The sequence below is a fragment of the Vulpes vulpes genome, chromosome 6 (assembly GCF_048418805.1).
Source record: "Vulpes vulpes isolate BD-2025 chromosome 6, VulVul3, whole genome shotgun sequence".
In the NCBI taxonomy this organism is placed as follows: Eukaryota; Metazoa; Chordata; class Mammalia; order Carnivora; family Canidae; genus Vulpes; species Vulpes vulpes.
Genome location: NC_132785.1, coordinates 77,014,517 through 77,030,382, shown reverse-complemented (window position 1 = coordinate 77,030,382; position 15,866 = coordinate 77,014,517). Strand labels below are relative to the sequence as shown.

Sequence of the window (15,866 nt, the reverse complement as noted above, 5' to 3'; positions counted from 1 at the left end):
GCTCCACACCCAGTAGGGAGCCCAACACAGGGCTTGAACTCACTACCCTGAGATCAAGACCTGAGCTGAAATCAAGAGTCGGACACTTAATCCACTGAAACATCCAGGTGCCCCTATACTCATTTTAAACTATTGAATTATTCAAAATCAGATTAAAGAAACATTTTAAATCACAAAGTGAAAGGATTAGTAAACATGACAATTATTTTTAAAGGTATCAACACACATACAGGTATTTATTTAGTATGCAGTTATTAAAATACCATTTTTGTAATACTGTTTATTATAGGAGTTGTTTTCATAAAAAGCTGTGCATTTGAAAAATCATGGTTTGTATCTCTATTTCAGAATAAAGGCTAATACACAGACTATTAATGATAGTCAATCAACTCTTAGTGAAAATAGTATATGTCAGGCCCTGTTTGAAGTAGTTTACATGTGTTAAACAGTAAATCATCATGTGGACCCTATGAGTTAGATATTATTAATAATAAAATAGAGGTAGAAGCAGAAAGTAATAACTTCTTTAAAGTCATGCAACTAATAAGAAGGATTCAATTTTATGCAGTGTAATTCAATTTATCACAAAAATGTATACTGTTACACACACATGTACATTAGCAAAAGGAATGGAAACAGGACTACAGAAAAAGTTAATGATGATGATATTCTGAGGCACCTGGGTGGGTCAGTGGTTGAGCATCTGCTTTCAGCTCAGGTCATGACCCTGGGATGGAGTCCAGCATCAGACTCCCTGCAGGGAGCCTGCTTCTCCCTCTGCCTATGTCTCTGCTTCTCTGTGTGTGTCTCTCATGAATAAATATATAAAATCTTTAAAAAAAATGATGACATTTTAAAATCTGAACTTTGAGCAATTAGAGATATGGATAATTTTTAAAGTAGTACATAGATCTGAAATAAGAAAATACATAGATCAGAATGGAATATGGATTAGCTAGTATATAGAATTATCATCTTTTAACTCAGTTCATTCATACCCAATGAGTGCATTGTTTGCAGGTTGCATCTCAGAGCTCATAAATATTTCAGAGAGCTATTTCTAGACCACATCTCTGATCACACTAAGTCCTACCTACCCTATCTTGGTATCATTTATTGGCTCTCTCATTGCTTCCAGAATTAAAACTAAGTTTTGAAAATAACAGCAGCATTTCATGATCCAGACCCATTTCATATTTTTCATTCCTCCCCAATTGCATACTTTGCTCTGATTTGGACATGCTAAATTATCCATCTGCTTGGCACTGTCCCTCACATCCACTTATGATCTTGAGGCAAACCTAGCACCTGGTTCACTGAAGCTATCTAATACAGGTTTATTAAATAAGTATCATGAATTTCATTTAAAGAAATGTTATTTTTCATATTAATTTCCTTTAAAAATTAAAGGCATATGACCAAACAATATTTAGGTATTAATATACCTACAAGCATAGAGCATAAAAATATTTGAAAAATCTGAAAAAAGTATACGAAAAATAACTAATTTCCAAAATAGATATGCAAAATAGTACTATTTATGTTTCCCAGGATGAAAAACTGTAAATGTAAACAATGACTATCTAATGATATACCTTTCAATTAACTCCCAATTAAGAAGTGCAAACTCTACATCTTTAAAAAGCTTGGTATACAGTAGCAATACAGTAATATTAGTGGGGCCATAATAAGGAAAGAAGAGTATTAAGACAGCAAGATTTTAGATAGGAAAAATAGGGTTCCAAAGCCAGAGGAGAGAAGACGTAGAAGTAGAGAAGGCAAATGAGAAGATTTTTACCATACCTCATAAGCCAAACCATTGCATAGGTCTTATTTTAGGTGAAGTTTATATAGAGTGAAATGCACAGATTTCGAGTGTATACTTGACTGATTTTGCAACAAACAAAAAAATGAAGTTAGACAACCTTCTTCACACATACAGAAAAACTAACTTAAACTTGATCACAGAACTAAGTATAAAAGCCAAAAATATGAAAATCATAGGGGAAAACATCTTAGGAGTAAAAACTTATCTTAGGAAAGAAAGCTTAGGAGTAAATCTTAGTGATGGTGGGTTAAGCATAACCTTCTAAGGATTCAAGTGACATTAAATAAAAAATATAAAATGGGCTTCATCACAATAAAAAACTTCTGTGTCCCATATGACATCATTGAGAAAGTGAAAAATTTTACAAATAATATGTGATAAAAGCTTGTATGTATAATATATAAAGAACTGTTACAACTCAATAATACAAAGAATAAACATATAACTAAACAATGCGCAAAGGATCAGAATACAAATATTTCTCTAAAGAACACATACAAATGACTAACAAACACAAGAAAAGATAAGACCTCATTAACCATCGGGAAAATGCAAATCAAAACCACAATGATAGTGACTTCTGCAAGAGGCTGGACTAAGAAGCTCCAGGCCCAAGTTCCCAATGGAAATAAAAAGTAACCAACATATGAATCAAACCTTTGTGGGAATTCTAGAAATGAGTTAAGGATTAGCAGTAACCAAATGAACCTCCAACCGAGAAAAAGACAATGCTCATAACTGGTAGAAGGTTTTGTGGCATTTTTACTTGCCCTTCCTGGAACTGTCTCCCTGGCACATCACAGTGATTTCAGTTGGGTGGAGGCTATCCAATTCCTAGCTCCTTCCTTGGATGAAGCAAAAAGGGGGACTTTTTTCAAACATTCTGTTCTATCTATAGGCTGCCCAAAGGATTTGTTTGTGCCTTGTCTGATGTGGACTGCTAATGGGGACAAAGGCACAGTTTGGATACTGGGTTGGAAGTTGCTGAAAGCCGTAGTGGGTACCATGGCTAATGAAAGCTATAGGAGAACTACAGAGCCTCTGATGTCTAGAGTCAAGAAACTATTAGTAAAAGACTGCAGCAGATATCCAAGGTCCTGCAAAGAAGTAAGTGTGAGACTCTAAGGGAAATTAAAGACATTTAAAGCAACCAAGTATGGAGAAGAGTTGGTAAAAAAGCATACATAGGCTCAGGGAAGATGCAGCTCCAAAAAAAGTACCAAGAAAAACTTGAGCCATCACACCACTCTGATTAGTCAGTCCTCTGTATAGAGCCAGTCCACAAAGACTGGGAGATGTGGATATTTATTCTAATGCCCAATTTTCCACAACAAAAAATCAGATGGCATACAGAGAAAGAAAATCATGGCCTATTTTGAAGGAACAAAATAAATCCTCAGAAACCAATCCTAAAGAAACACAGGCCTTAAACTTACTGGAAAAAGACTTTGAAGTGTGCTCAATGAGATAGAGGTGAAAATAAACAAAAATTAAACAAGATGAAGACAGCAATTTATGATCAAAATGAGGATATAAAGAAATTAACACAATTATCTAAAAAAATGAGACATTCTGGAGCTGAAAAACACAGTATCTGAATTGAAAAATTCATTAGAAGGGTTCAACATCAGACTCTGACAGAATTAAGAAATCAGTGAACCTAAACAAAGTTAACTTGAAATTATTGTCTGAGCAGCAAAAAGAAAAAAATAATAAAGAAAAGTGACCTAAGGGATTTATGGTGCCATCAAGTGGACTAATATATACATTATGGATTCAAAGAAAGTGAAGACAGAAAGGAACAGAGAGTTCATTTGAAAAAATAATGGCTGAAAACTTCCCAAATTTGAGAAAATATAGGATATAAAAATATAAGAAATTTAACAAACTCCAAGTAGGACAAGTCTAGCAAGGCCCATACTAAGATACATTATAATCAAGTCATTGAAAGTGAAAAACAAATTGAATCTTGGAAGCACCAAGAGAAAAACAACTCTTCAGGTCCAAGGGATCCTTAATAAGACTTCCAGCAGATTAGTCAGGAGAAACCTTGCAGGCCAGAAAGCAATGGGATGATGTATTTGAAATGCTGAATGGGGAAAAAAAACAAAACTAAACTAAACAAAAAACCCTCAATACCCCCTTAAATAAGAATTCCATACTGGCAAAAATGTCTGTCAAAGATGAAGACAATATTAAGACATTATCAGATAAACAAACCCAAGGGAGTTTATTAAGATTAAAACTGCCCTAACAAGAAATGCTAAAAGGAGTCCTTCAGGATGAAATGAAAGGACACCAGACAGTAAACAAAAAGCCACGTGAAATTTTAAAGTTCTTCAGTAAAGGTAAATATATGGACAAGAACAAAAATCGGTATTATTTTAAGTTTGGTTGACAAACCTACTTTTTATTCTTTTATAGAATTTAAAGACAAAAGCTTAAAATAATTATAACTATGTTAATTAGTACATGATATATAAAAATGTAATTTGTAACAACATAAAGTGGGGAGGCAGAGCTGTAAAAGAGTATAATTTCTATGTGATTGAAGGTGTCAATTTAAAATAAACTGCTATAACTTTTAGGATAGTTTATATAATCCCCTGGCAAACTACAAAGAAAGTATCTATAAAATTATACACAAAAAGAATGAAAAGCAAATGAAAGCAAATCACTATAGAAATATCAACTGAAAACAAAGGCAGGTTGGTAAGGGAGGAAACAGAGATTGAAGACATTGTAAGTCCTATAGAGAACAAGGAACAAAATAGCAACAGTATGTCCCTATCTATCAGTAATTACTTTAAAGGTAACTGAACTAAATTCCTGAATCAAAAGACATACATGGGCAGAATGAATTAAAATAACAAAACAAAACAGATCCAACTATGTGTGGTCTGCAAGAGACTCACTTTCCATCTAAGGACATACAAAGGCTTAAAGTGAACAGATAGAAAAAAGATATTAATGCAAATAAGAGCCAAAAAAGAGCAGGAGGGCTATAATAACATTAGGCAAAGATTTAAGTAAAAAATTGTTACAAAAAAGGACACTTTATACTGATAAAAGGGTCAATTCACTAATAAGACATAACAAAGTTTTTACATCTGCTGATTTCAAAACTCACACAAAGCAACAACAATCAAAAGAATGTGGTACTGGCATAAAGACAGATATGTGGACCATAGAACAGAATAGAAAGCCCAGGAATAAAACACTGTATATATGGTCAAATAATTTATCATAAGGGGGTAAAGACCATTCCCTGAAGGAAAGGACAGTTATTTTTTTTTCAAGAAATGATACTGGGAAGACTGGGTAATCTCATGGAAAACAATGAGGTTCAACACTTACACTATATACAAAACTTAACTCAAAATGGATCAAATACCTAAATAAAACTAAGAGCTAAAATTACACAATTCTTAAACAAAAATATGAGGGAAAGGCTTCATGACATTAAGTTTGGCAGTAATTTCCTGGATATATCAAAACACAGGCAACAAAAGACAAAATAGATAAATTGGACTATATAAAAATTAAAAATATTGTGTATCAAAGAACACAAACAACAGACTAGACCAAATGAAATATCAGTAAATCATCTATTTATTAAGAGGTTAACATGTAGAATTATTCAAGGACTCCTATAACTCAAAAATAAAAAATATACTTGATTAATAAATGTGCAAATATTATGAACAGACATTTCTCCACAGAAGATCATACAAATGGCCAATATACATATATATAGTAATATATATATGTAAAAATATTTGCCTTCAGTAATCATTACAGAAATTCCGACCAAAACCACAATAAGATACTATCTCACACTCATTAGATTGGCTATTATAAAACAAACAGAAAATAACAAGTTTTGCTGAGGATGTGGAGAAACAGGAAGCCTTGTGTACTGTTCATAAGAATATAAAGTGGTGCAGCCATTGTGGATAACAGTACTGTAGTTCCTCAAAAAAGTGAAAACATAATTATCATATGATGCAGCAATTCCATTTTTGGGTATACGCTCAAAAGAAAAATATCTCAAGATATATTTGTACACACTTGTTCCTACCAGCATTTCCACAATAACCATAGGCAGAGATAACTCAAGTGTCCACTGATGGATAAACACAATGTGGTATATATTATCAATGAAATATTGTTCAGCTTTAAAACGGAAGGAAATTCTGACTCATCCTACAACACTGACATTACATTAAGTGAAATAAGCCAGAACAAAAGACAAAATGGTAGCTCATCAAAATGTCACACATAAGAGGGGATGCCTTGGTGGCTTCAGTGGTTGACCATCTACCTTCCACTCAGGGCATGATCTTGGGCCCCAGGACTGAGTCTGGAATCGGGCTTCCAGCAGGGAGTCTGCTTCTCCCTCTTCCTGTGTCTCTGCCTGTGTCTGCATCTCTCATGAATAAATAAGTAAAATCTTAAAAAAAAAAACTAAAAATGTCACACATAAGAATTACCACATGATCCAAAAATTCCACTGCCACGTATATGCCCAAAAGAAAAAATATATATCCACACAAAAACTTGTAAATGGATGTTCATGGTATCATTACTCACAATAACCACAAAGTAGAAACAACTCAAATGTCTATCAACTGACCAATGAATAAAACAAAATGTGGCATATCCATATAATTATTATTTGGCAAAAGTATCAATTTGGCAATAAAAGTACTAATACATGTTACCACATAGATGAACTTTAAATAAATTTAAAGTGAAAGAAGCTACTCACAAAAACCACTTCTACGATGCCATTATATAAAATGTCCAGAATAGGCATGCTATCTATTGGGACAGATGGCAGATTACTAGTTGCACAGGCCTGGGGGAGGAGTATTTCTGGGGGAATGAATAGGAGTTACTACTAGTGGGTACAGGGTTTCTTTTGCAATTAAAATATTCTAAAATTGTGGGAATGCACAACTCTACAAAACAATAAAAAGTACTGAACTGTATAGTAAATGTGTGAATGGCATGTGAATCTCAATAAAGCTATTAAAATGCAAAAAAAACCTCATCTGTGATTATATTTGAGTAGGTCTATTTCTGGGCTCTCTACACTGTCCCATTGATTTGTATATGCACAAGACTCAGTTTTGATTATTGTAGTTTTTAGGTCTTGAAATCAGGTAGTATGAATGCTCTAAATTCTGATTTCACAAAACTATATTGAGTACTATACATCATTTGTATTTCCATTAGATTTTTAAAACTGGGTTGTTGATTTTTTTTTTTTTTGACTGGGAAAATAGTTTTACTTTCCCAGTAGAAAGTAGAGAGAAATCTTGTCTCAGAACTTCTGGAACTGCTTCTTCGTGCCAGCAGCTTTCACGACTTTGAGCACGTTGAAACGCACAGTCTTGCTCAAGGGCCGTCACTCACCCACTGTGACAATGTCGCCGATCTGGACATCCCTGAAGCAAGGAGACAAGTGCACCTACGTGTTCTTGTGGCGTTTCTCAAAGCGGTTGTACTTTCGGATGTAGTGGAGATAGTCTCCGCGGATGACAATAGTCCTCTGCATCTTCATTTTGTTCACCACACCAGACAAAATCTGCCCTCGGATGGAGACATTGCCAGTAAAGGGGCATTTCTTGTCAATACAGGTGCCCTCAATGGCCTCCTTGGGCGTCTTGAAGCCCAGGCTGATGTTTTTGTAGTACCGTGGGAGCTTCTCCTTGCCAGTTTCTCCAAGTAGGACCCTCTTCTTATTTTGAAAGATGGTTGGCTGCTTTTGGTAGGCACACCCGGTCTGAATGTCTGGCATCTTCCCAGCAGCCTGGAAAAAGGCTGGGTTGTTGATTTAAAAGTCTCATAACCTAGATGAAATGGACAGATCTTGAAAAAACTTTTCAAAACTTATACAAGAATAGAAATACTGAATAAATAATTTTGGTCTAAGTTGTGTTTCTTAGCAAATTTGTCCATTTCATCTAAGTCATCAAATGCATTAGCATGAAATTATCCACACTACTGTTATCTTTTAATAAATGTGGAATTTGTACTCTTTCATTCATTCTTGATATTACTAATTTGGGTTTTCTTGTTCAGTTTTCTAAAAGTTTTTATAAAAGTTCCAGTTAGTTAACATACAGGGCAATACTAGCTTCAGCTGCACAATTTGGTGATTTAATACTTAATGATTACAACACTTGGTAATCATCACAAGTGCACTCCTTTATCCCCATCACCTATTTAACACCCCCACAACCTCCTCTCCTGTTTGTTCTCTATCATTAAGAGTCTGTTTCTCGGTTTACCTCCTCTCCTTTTCCTATGCTCATTTGTTTTGTTTTTGAGATTCCACATATGAGTGAAGTTACATGGTATTTGTCTTTCTCTGACTTATTTCCTTGTTCAGTTTTACCAGGGCTCATACATTTGACTACCTTCATAAAAAACTCACCTTTGACTTACTTTTCTCTATTGTCTTTCTTTTATATTTATCTCTGCACTTTATATTTTATTGTTCTATTTTTTTAGTTTGCTCATCTTTTCATCCTTAAGATGGAAATTTAATTAATTGATTATGGATGTTTCTTCTTCCTAATGTAAACATCTAAAATGATATAAACATCTCTGGAAGACTGCTTTAGCTGTATCTCACAAATATTGATACATATTATCTCATAATTTTAAATTTGTAGTATTTTTCTAATTTCCTTTTCTCTACTTGGATTAATTAAAAGGGCACTATTTCATTTCCAAATACTTAAGATATTTTTAATTTATTTCATTCCCTCATGAACAGGAAATACACTCTTTATGATTTTAATCTTTGCAAATTTATCACGAAATAGTTCAAGGTCCAGTCCAGCATATAGTTTTTACTTTTCCTTAAGAATTTGAGAATGTATATTCTGCAGGTTTTATTTTTATTTATTTAAGATTTATTCATTCATTTGAGAGATAGACAGTGAGCAGAGGGAGTTGGAGAGAATCTCAAGGAGACTTTCTAGGGCGCCTTGCTTGGAGCTCAGTCTCACAACCCTGAGATCATGAAGTGAGCTGAAATCAAGAGTGGAACAGTTAATTGACTGAGCCATCCAGGCACCCCTACATTTATTGATTGTTTTATATTTTAGGCAGATCAAAGTGAATAAAAAGTTAAGCCTTCCACAATATTAATGATTTTGTCTAGATCTATGAGAACAGTAGTGGTATTTCCAACTGTGATTGCCAAATGGTATATTTCATCTTTTAGCTGTTAGTTTTTGCTTCCTGTATTTTGAAGTTGCTATTATGTACATAAATATTTAGGTTTGTTATGTTTTCCAAATGAAATGTCCCTCTATCTCTGGTGATACTATGATTTTAAGCCTACTTCATCTGATACTAATACAGGCACAGCACCTTTCTCATGTTCTAGTTTGTATTTCTTTGCATCCCTTTACTTCCATTTATCTGTATCTGTTTCAAATATATTACTTACAAACTGTATAAAATTGGGTCCTGACCATTTGTTGCCTTTAATGTGTCACAATATCTATTTTTAATTGGAGTACTTAGTTTATTTTCTTACAATTGTTTATATGGTTGGATTTAGGTTTACAAAATTATGTGTTGTTTAGATTGTTGTTCTTCCTTTCCTACTTTCTTTGGGTTAATCAAATATACTTTAGTATTTCATTTCAATTCTTATATTGCTTTTTCAGATGACATTTTATATCTTCTTGTGGTTGGTCCAGGAATTAATAAATCATATATCCTCAGTTTGTAAAAGTTTCCTTAGAGTTAATGTTTTACCACTTCATTTAAAATGTAAGAACTAACCAACAGTGAAATACCATTTGTTTTGCCCTTTCTTGTCATAACTACTAAATTTTAAGCAAACTGTTATATAAATAAGAGAAGATAAAAAAGATAGCTTTTCTATTTACAAAACTATTTCCCACTTTTGAGCCTCTTCATTCATTTCTGTAGTTAAATTTTCTATTGGATGTCATTTCCACTGAATTGGAAAAACTCACTTTAGTAGTGTATTTATGTAGTACACATCTACTAGAGTTCAACTGTTTCATCTTTCACTTATCTGCGAAATAGTTTTACTACATTTGAATTTTTGAAGAATATTTTCAGGGTGGCCCAGGTGGCTCAGCGGTTTAGAGCCGCCTTCAGCCCAGGGTGTGACCCTGGGGTCCAGGGATGGAGTCCCACATCAGGCTCCCTGCATGGAGCCTGCTTCTCCCATTGCCTCCTCTCTCTCTCTCTCTCTCTCTCTCTGTCTTTCACAAATAAATAAATAAAATCTTTTAAAAAAAGAATATTTTCACTATATATATATATTTCCGGGTTGACAGTATTTTTTTTTTCATTACATTCCTTTAAAGTTTTTGGCTATTGTCTCCTCACATTCATTATTTCTGATAGGAAGTCAGTCATCATTCACAGAAATGTACCAAGTATGTATCAGTTCCCATCCTTTTAGGTGCTTTCAAGATTTTTCTCATTATATTGTTTTTCATTAGTTTGATTCTAATGAACTTGGGTGGAATCTTCTTTGTATTTATTCTTCCTGGTGTACACTGAACTTCTTGATCTATTAGCTTTTTTGTTTTTAAATTAATTTATTTTAGGGAGGGGGGAGGGAGAGAGGGAGAGAGAAAGAGTGAGACAGTGCCCATGTGCACAAGCACATAAGTGTGAGGGGAGAGCGTGAGGGAGACAGAACCTTAAGCAGACTCTGTGCTAAGTGCAGAACTTGACCCAGAGCTTGATCTAACTACCATGAAACCACGACCCGAGCTGAAACCAAGAGTTGCACACTTAACCAAATGCACCACCCTGGTGCTCCTATAAGCTCGTTTTTACCAAATTTTTAAAGCCTTCATAATTTTTTTCAAATATTTATTCCGCCTCACTTTTCTCTCTTCTTTAAGTACTCCAATTGCACTTCTGTTAGATTGCTTGATATTGTTTCACAGATCATTAAGGTTGTGTTTTTTTTTTTTTTAATTTTTTCCTCTTTACTTCAGGTTGGGTAATTTCTATTAATTGGTCTTCAAGTTCACTAACCTTTTATTGTACAGTCTATAAACCACTATGTTTGTCCACTAAATTTTTCACTTCAGATGTTGCAATTTTTACAATTAGGTTCTTTCTAGAGTTTGTTTCCTTGATGATATTTCCCACCAGTTCACTCATTAGGATCATCTTTCCTTTCAGTCTTTGAAGAAATATAAAATGGATATTTTAAAGTACTTTGCAATTTCCAACAGATTGAATTATCTCAAGATTTGCTTCTATTGACTACATCTTCTCTGGGTTATGGCTCACATTTTCCTGCCTCTAGTATTTTTAGTTATATGCTAGACATTGTGGATGGTCCATGGTAAGACACCTAACATACGCAGTTACCTCTCATTTAAATCATCTGCAGGGCAGCCCAGGTGGCCTAGCAGTTTAGTGCCGTCTTCAGCCCAGGGCCTAATCCTGGAGTCTTGGGATCAAGTCCCATGTCAGGCTCCCTGAATGGAGCCTGCTTCTCCCTCTACCTGTGTCTCTGCCTCTCTGTGTGTGTATCATGAATAAATAAATAAAGTCTTTTAAAAAATCATCTGCAAATTTCAGGTGCTTCAAATACCTAGACTTTTTAAAAAAAAATATTTTATTTACTTGTCAGAGACACCCAGAGAGAGGTAGAGACATAGGTAGAGCCACCCAAGCATCCCTCAAGTACATAGACCTAAGTTTCTTCTTTAATGCAGCAAGACCACTACTCTGCTTGAGCTTTATCTTACTGAGTCAGGAAGAGTGACTGTAGGCATAACGCCAGGGGAACCACTGAGTTCACTCTCTGAATTCCTGTGCAGCCTGTTGTTCACGTATTTTTTCCAATTATATAATTGTTTTTTGACACATGGCAAGATTAGTAATATTTTGTCCCAGCAAGAAGCTTCTATGGTTTTTCAAGACAAAAAAAGCAATCTTTTTTTCCTACTGAGAAAAGCTGCTCTAATACAGAAGCTGAATGATAAGTTTCATTTATGTGAAACTGACTTAACCCCAATGAAAAATTTTCCCTTTCCAATTTCCTATAACTTCCAATATGACTTTTCTAATATTTGTAAACTTAAATTTCTAGAATTAATAGAAAATGAAATTATGTCTCCAAATTCCTAAACACTTCCCTGGCAGTGAAATTTTCTTCCAGGGTGTGCCACAATATTAGTGATAATAAATTATGAGGAGGGACGCCTGGGTGGCTCAGCAGTTGAGCATCTGCCTTTGGCTCAGGCATGATCCTGGGGTCCGGGATTGAGTCCCGCATCGGGCTACTTGTGGGGAACCTGCTTCTCCCTCTGCTTGTGTCTCTGCCTTTCTCTCTGTGTCTCTCATGAATAAATAAAATCTTTAAAAAATAAATTATGAGGAAATTAAAAGTAAATTAGGAATAGTGTTTAATTACATAGCATCTAACAACTAAGGACTGCTAACCTATCAGATGTAGTTAGTCTAACAAAGAGTTATTAAAACACCATTTTCAGATTTTAATTAGAACACATTTAGAAAAACAGTTCCTAAGATTTGAGCTTGTAATAACACAAAGAACTAAAAGAGCTTAAAAAACTCAATGTTTCATTTATATCAGTTCTATTTTAGCCTTTTAAATGCAACTAACACTTTCCTGAACACAAAACACAGTCAACACTAACTTATCACTTATCACCCCTCTCTGATTTCTCCTTCCTAGCATCTCAGCTAATTCTCTAGCCATGTATTATGGCACCTTGTTCTGGGAGCAAAAGAAGGGAAGGTTAAGATGATAAATCCAAGGAAGTAACCTAAATAGACTGAAAAAAAAAAAAAGTAGGCCCCAAATAAACGCCACCATAGTCCCTTGATTTCAGCAGTAGCTATTGTTCTGGAAAGAGGTATGCCCACATCTTCTCTGGATCTCAATATGCTAGGGTCTAACAAAAACAACGATAATCTGAACACCAGGATTATCTCACATCTAATGTATAACCTGTTAATTACAAATTATATGAATTAATAATTATACTCAGTAAATTAAAGTTGAATTATAAATTTGTTTGTATAAAATTTAAGAATACTTGGTAGTTTCCAGATGATCAGGATGGTCACTGAAAGTCTTAAATAGATCTGAGATTACACCATTCTAGGAGTTTAAAACTTGGAATTTATTAGGAACACTTCCTCTTCAATTTTATAATACAGGTCCTATAACTGTTCTACATTTTTGCTTTGATATGAATTATATCAGAAAAGCATTGAATTTCTGTAGTTTAATGTAGTTTGGGAAGTAATTAAAATCTATAACAATATTTTATAACTAAAATAATTAATATAAAATTATAAAATTACCACATAAAAGAGTGTCTTATTTAAACTTATTTATTTTCTTTAATCTCTTCAGTGCTAGGAAGATATTTATTTCTAAGATGATGACTTTACTTCTCTAGCTAATGCCACAGCTAGGATGTGGTATTCTGATCCTTTTTGTACAGTTATAACCTTGTAATGCCAAACCCTGTAGTTAGCTAATAGTCAGGAAAACAAAATTCAGTAAATAATACCATTGTAATGAGTTGGTTCTTAAGTAAACTTCAATGGATTTTCTCAAAATCCATAAACAAACAACAGTATAACCTAAATGTTAAGTTGGCAGTTATTGCACAAAAGGACAGGGATGCTTCTTATACTATTGTAAAACACAAAGCAGAGTACAGGAAATAGTAGTCACTGGATGATAGCCACAGTTTAATAGTTTATTAAGCTCTTTTTCAGTTATTGCATTCCTAGAATTACAGGTGCCTCTTGGCTTGCAAACTTTGTTTGCTGTTATAAATGTTGTAATCTCACTAGAGCTGTCAATTACTTAAGTGTTCATTCTTAATATTCTTGTATAAAATGCATTGCTCAAACATTTTAAAATCCTAACAGAAGCCGCTCCAACTTCTAAGATTACAACAGGAGAAAAATGAAAAACTTGTATGACAAATAAAAGTATCAACAACTTGAATATTCTTTTGAGAAATAAGGCTTTAATTACCTTTGAATATGTAAATATGATAACTAGTGTTCTCCATAGGAAACCAGGAAATACCTGTGGACTGATTTATTAAATATTGTAACAAAAGTTTTGGAAATTTGGGACATTTCTCAGGACACTTCCTAGTTTTTCAGTGAAGTCAATCAATTACATTCATTTTTTTCTTTTAATTTATAAATGTGCTTTTAATTGTTTTTATTAATATGTGTATGCAAGGCTAGGGATATTATCCAAAAGCAGTGATTAGATTAAGAACAATCTCAGTGAAAAACAGTCTACTAGGTCAACTCGCTAAAATCAATGAGAACTCTTACTTTTCTGTTGGCTTAGCTCTCTTAGCTATCCTCCTTGTAGTTCTGATATCTGTGGCCCTGGGAGGTACTTTTTCATTACCACGATACTTCCATTACAATTTTAAACTTAATCCCTTTATTATCTCAGCTCAATATAAAACCCACCGCACTTCCAGTGATGCTTCTCTCGGAACCCTCCTTAGTAGAGTGTATACTTTTTTTTTTCTTTTTCTTTTTTTTACATACTGTTACTTTAGAGGCAAGAGGAAGAGACTTACATTTTCCTGGTTCCCAACCATCATTTCCAGCCTACTAATCCATTAAACAATCCTTTCAATTTTTAAAATTTCTGTTATCCATTCAGAATGTGTGACCCAGGGGCTAGTACTGGTCTGAAACTGATAGAGCCATGAAGGTAGTACTAAAATTCAGAGGCAGCAATTAAATATTTTTTTCAAAATTCAGAGTAATTTCATGGCTATTTGAACCCAATAACAAAAAAAAAAGTATGGTTGAATTTTGCAGGTCTATTTACTTTTTCATTTTTTGGTAATTCATTTTCATTATATGTTTGAAGGTAGTGATACATAAAACATTGTAATTTTTTTTTTTAACTGGTCCTTCACCAGATAGTTTGAGAAACACTAATTTGGATGACTTGCTTTTCAACTGCACCACTGTGATCTGACAACCAAGGTTACTTCCTAATAATATAAATATCTTCCTAACATTTTAGACAAAAGCGAGAGTCACCCATATTAACACTCTTGCTTCATAATTTCTTGACTCATTTGTTCTAATAATATTTATCTTTAAATAATACACAAAGCAGTGTCTAGTTCTTAGTTCTCTTTAATCTTTAACTCTGAAACTCTACTCTTGGATTACAGATTTATATTTTCTACTTTCTAACTAAGACTGCTTTTTACTGTACCTACTGGAATAAACACTTTCTCTGGATATAGATTTGCCTTCCCTATATGCAATGTTTATGTAAAAACAACCATCCATGGACTTACAGAATACCGTATGTACCACCACAGTATTCCACACAACACTGTTCTGAACAAGGAAATCATTTCACAGCAAATTAACAAATGAAGTGTGGTAATATGGGCCCATGCCCATGGAATTCACTGATTTTACAATGTTCCCCAACACCTTGATAAAACAGGAATGGCTTTTTGAAGACTGGTTGTAATGTTAGGTAGCAATATCTTGTGGAACTAGGACGAGGTTCTCCATAACATTGTGCATGATCTAAATCTGAGTATTACATACAATGGCTTTTTCCTCCATAGCCAATATTCTTGGCTCAGGGAATCAAGTGGTAGAAATGGCCTCATTTGTAATTACTTCTAGTGATTGACTAGCAAAAATTTGGCTTCCTATCTTTGCAAATAGAGATTTTGATAATCTAAAGGTCTTAGGTCAAAAGGGAGAAAACTTTTCACTTGGAGACATAACAAGAATTCCATTAAACTCAAAGTTGAAACTGCCAACTGGCTGCTTAAGGCTTCTCATACCTCTGAATCAATATGTAAGGAAAGGTGTTACTGTACTTGCTGGAGTAAGTGATACTGACTTCCACGGGGAAACTGGGTTGCTACTATACAGTGAGGGTAAGGAAAAGTGTATATGGAATAAAGATCCCTTAGGATATCTCTTATAACATTATATCCATTTATAT

The 15,866-nt window shown here is 34.0% G+C and overlaps 1 protein-coding gene and 1 pseudogene across 13 annotated transcripts in view; both read right to left on the bottom strand.

Annotated features, from left to right (window-relative positions):
* Positions 1-15,866, bottom strand: part of MIPOL1 (mirror-image polydactyly 1) — a 323,462-nt gene that overhangs the window by 188,619 nt on the left and 118,977 nt on the right. The window lies entirely within an intron of this gene.
* LOC112935369 (small ribosomal subunit protein uS17-like) lies at positions 7,092-7,634 on the bottom strand (annotated as a pseudogene).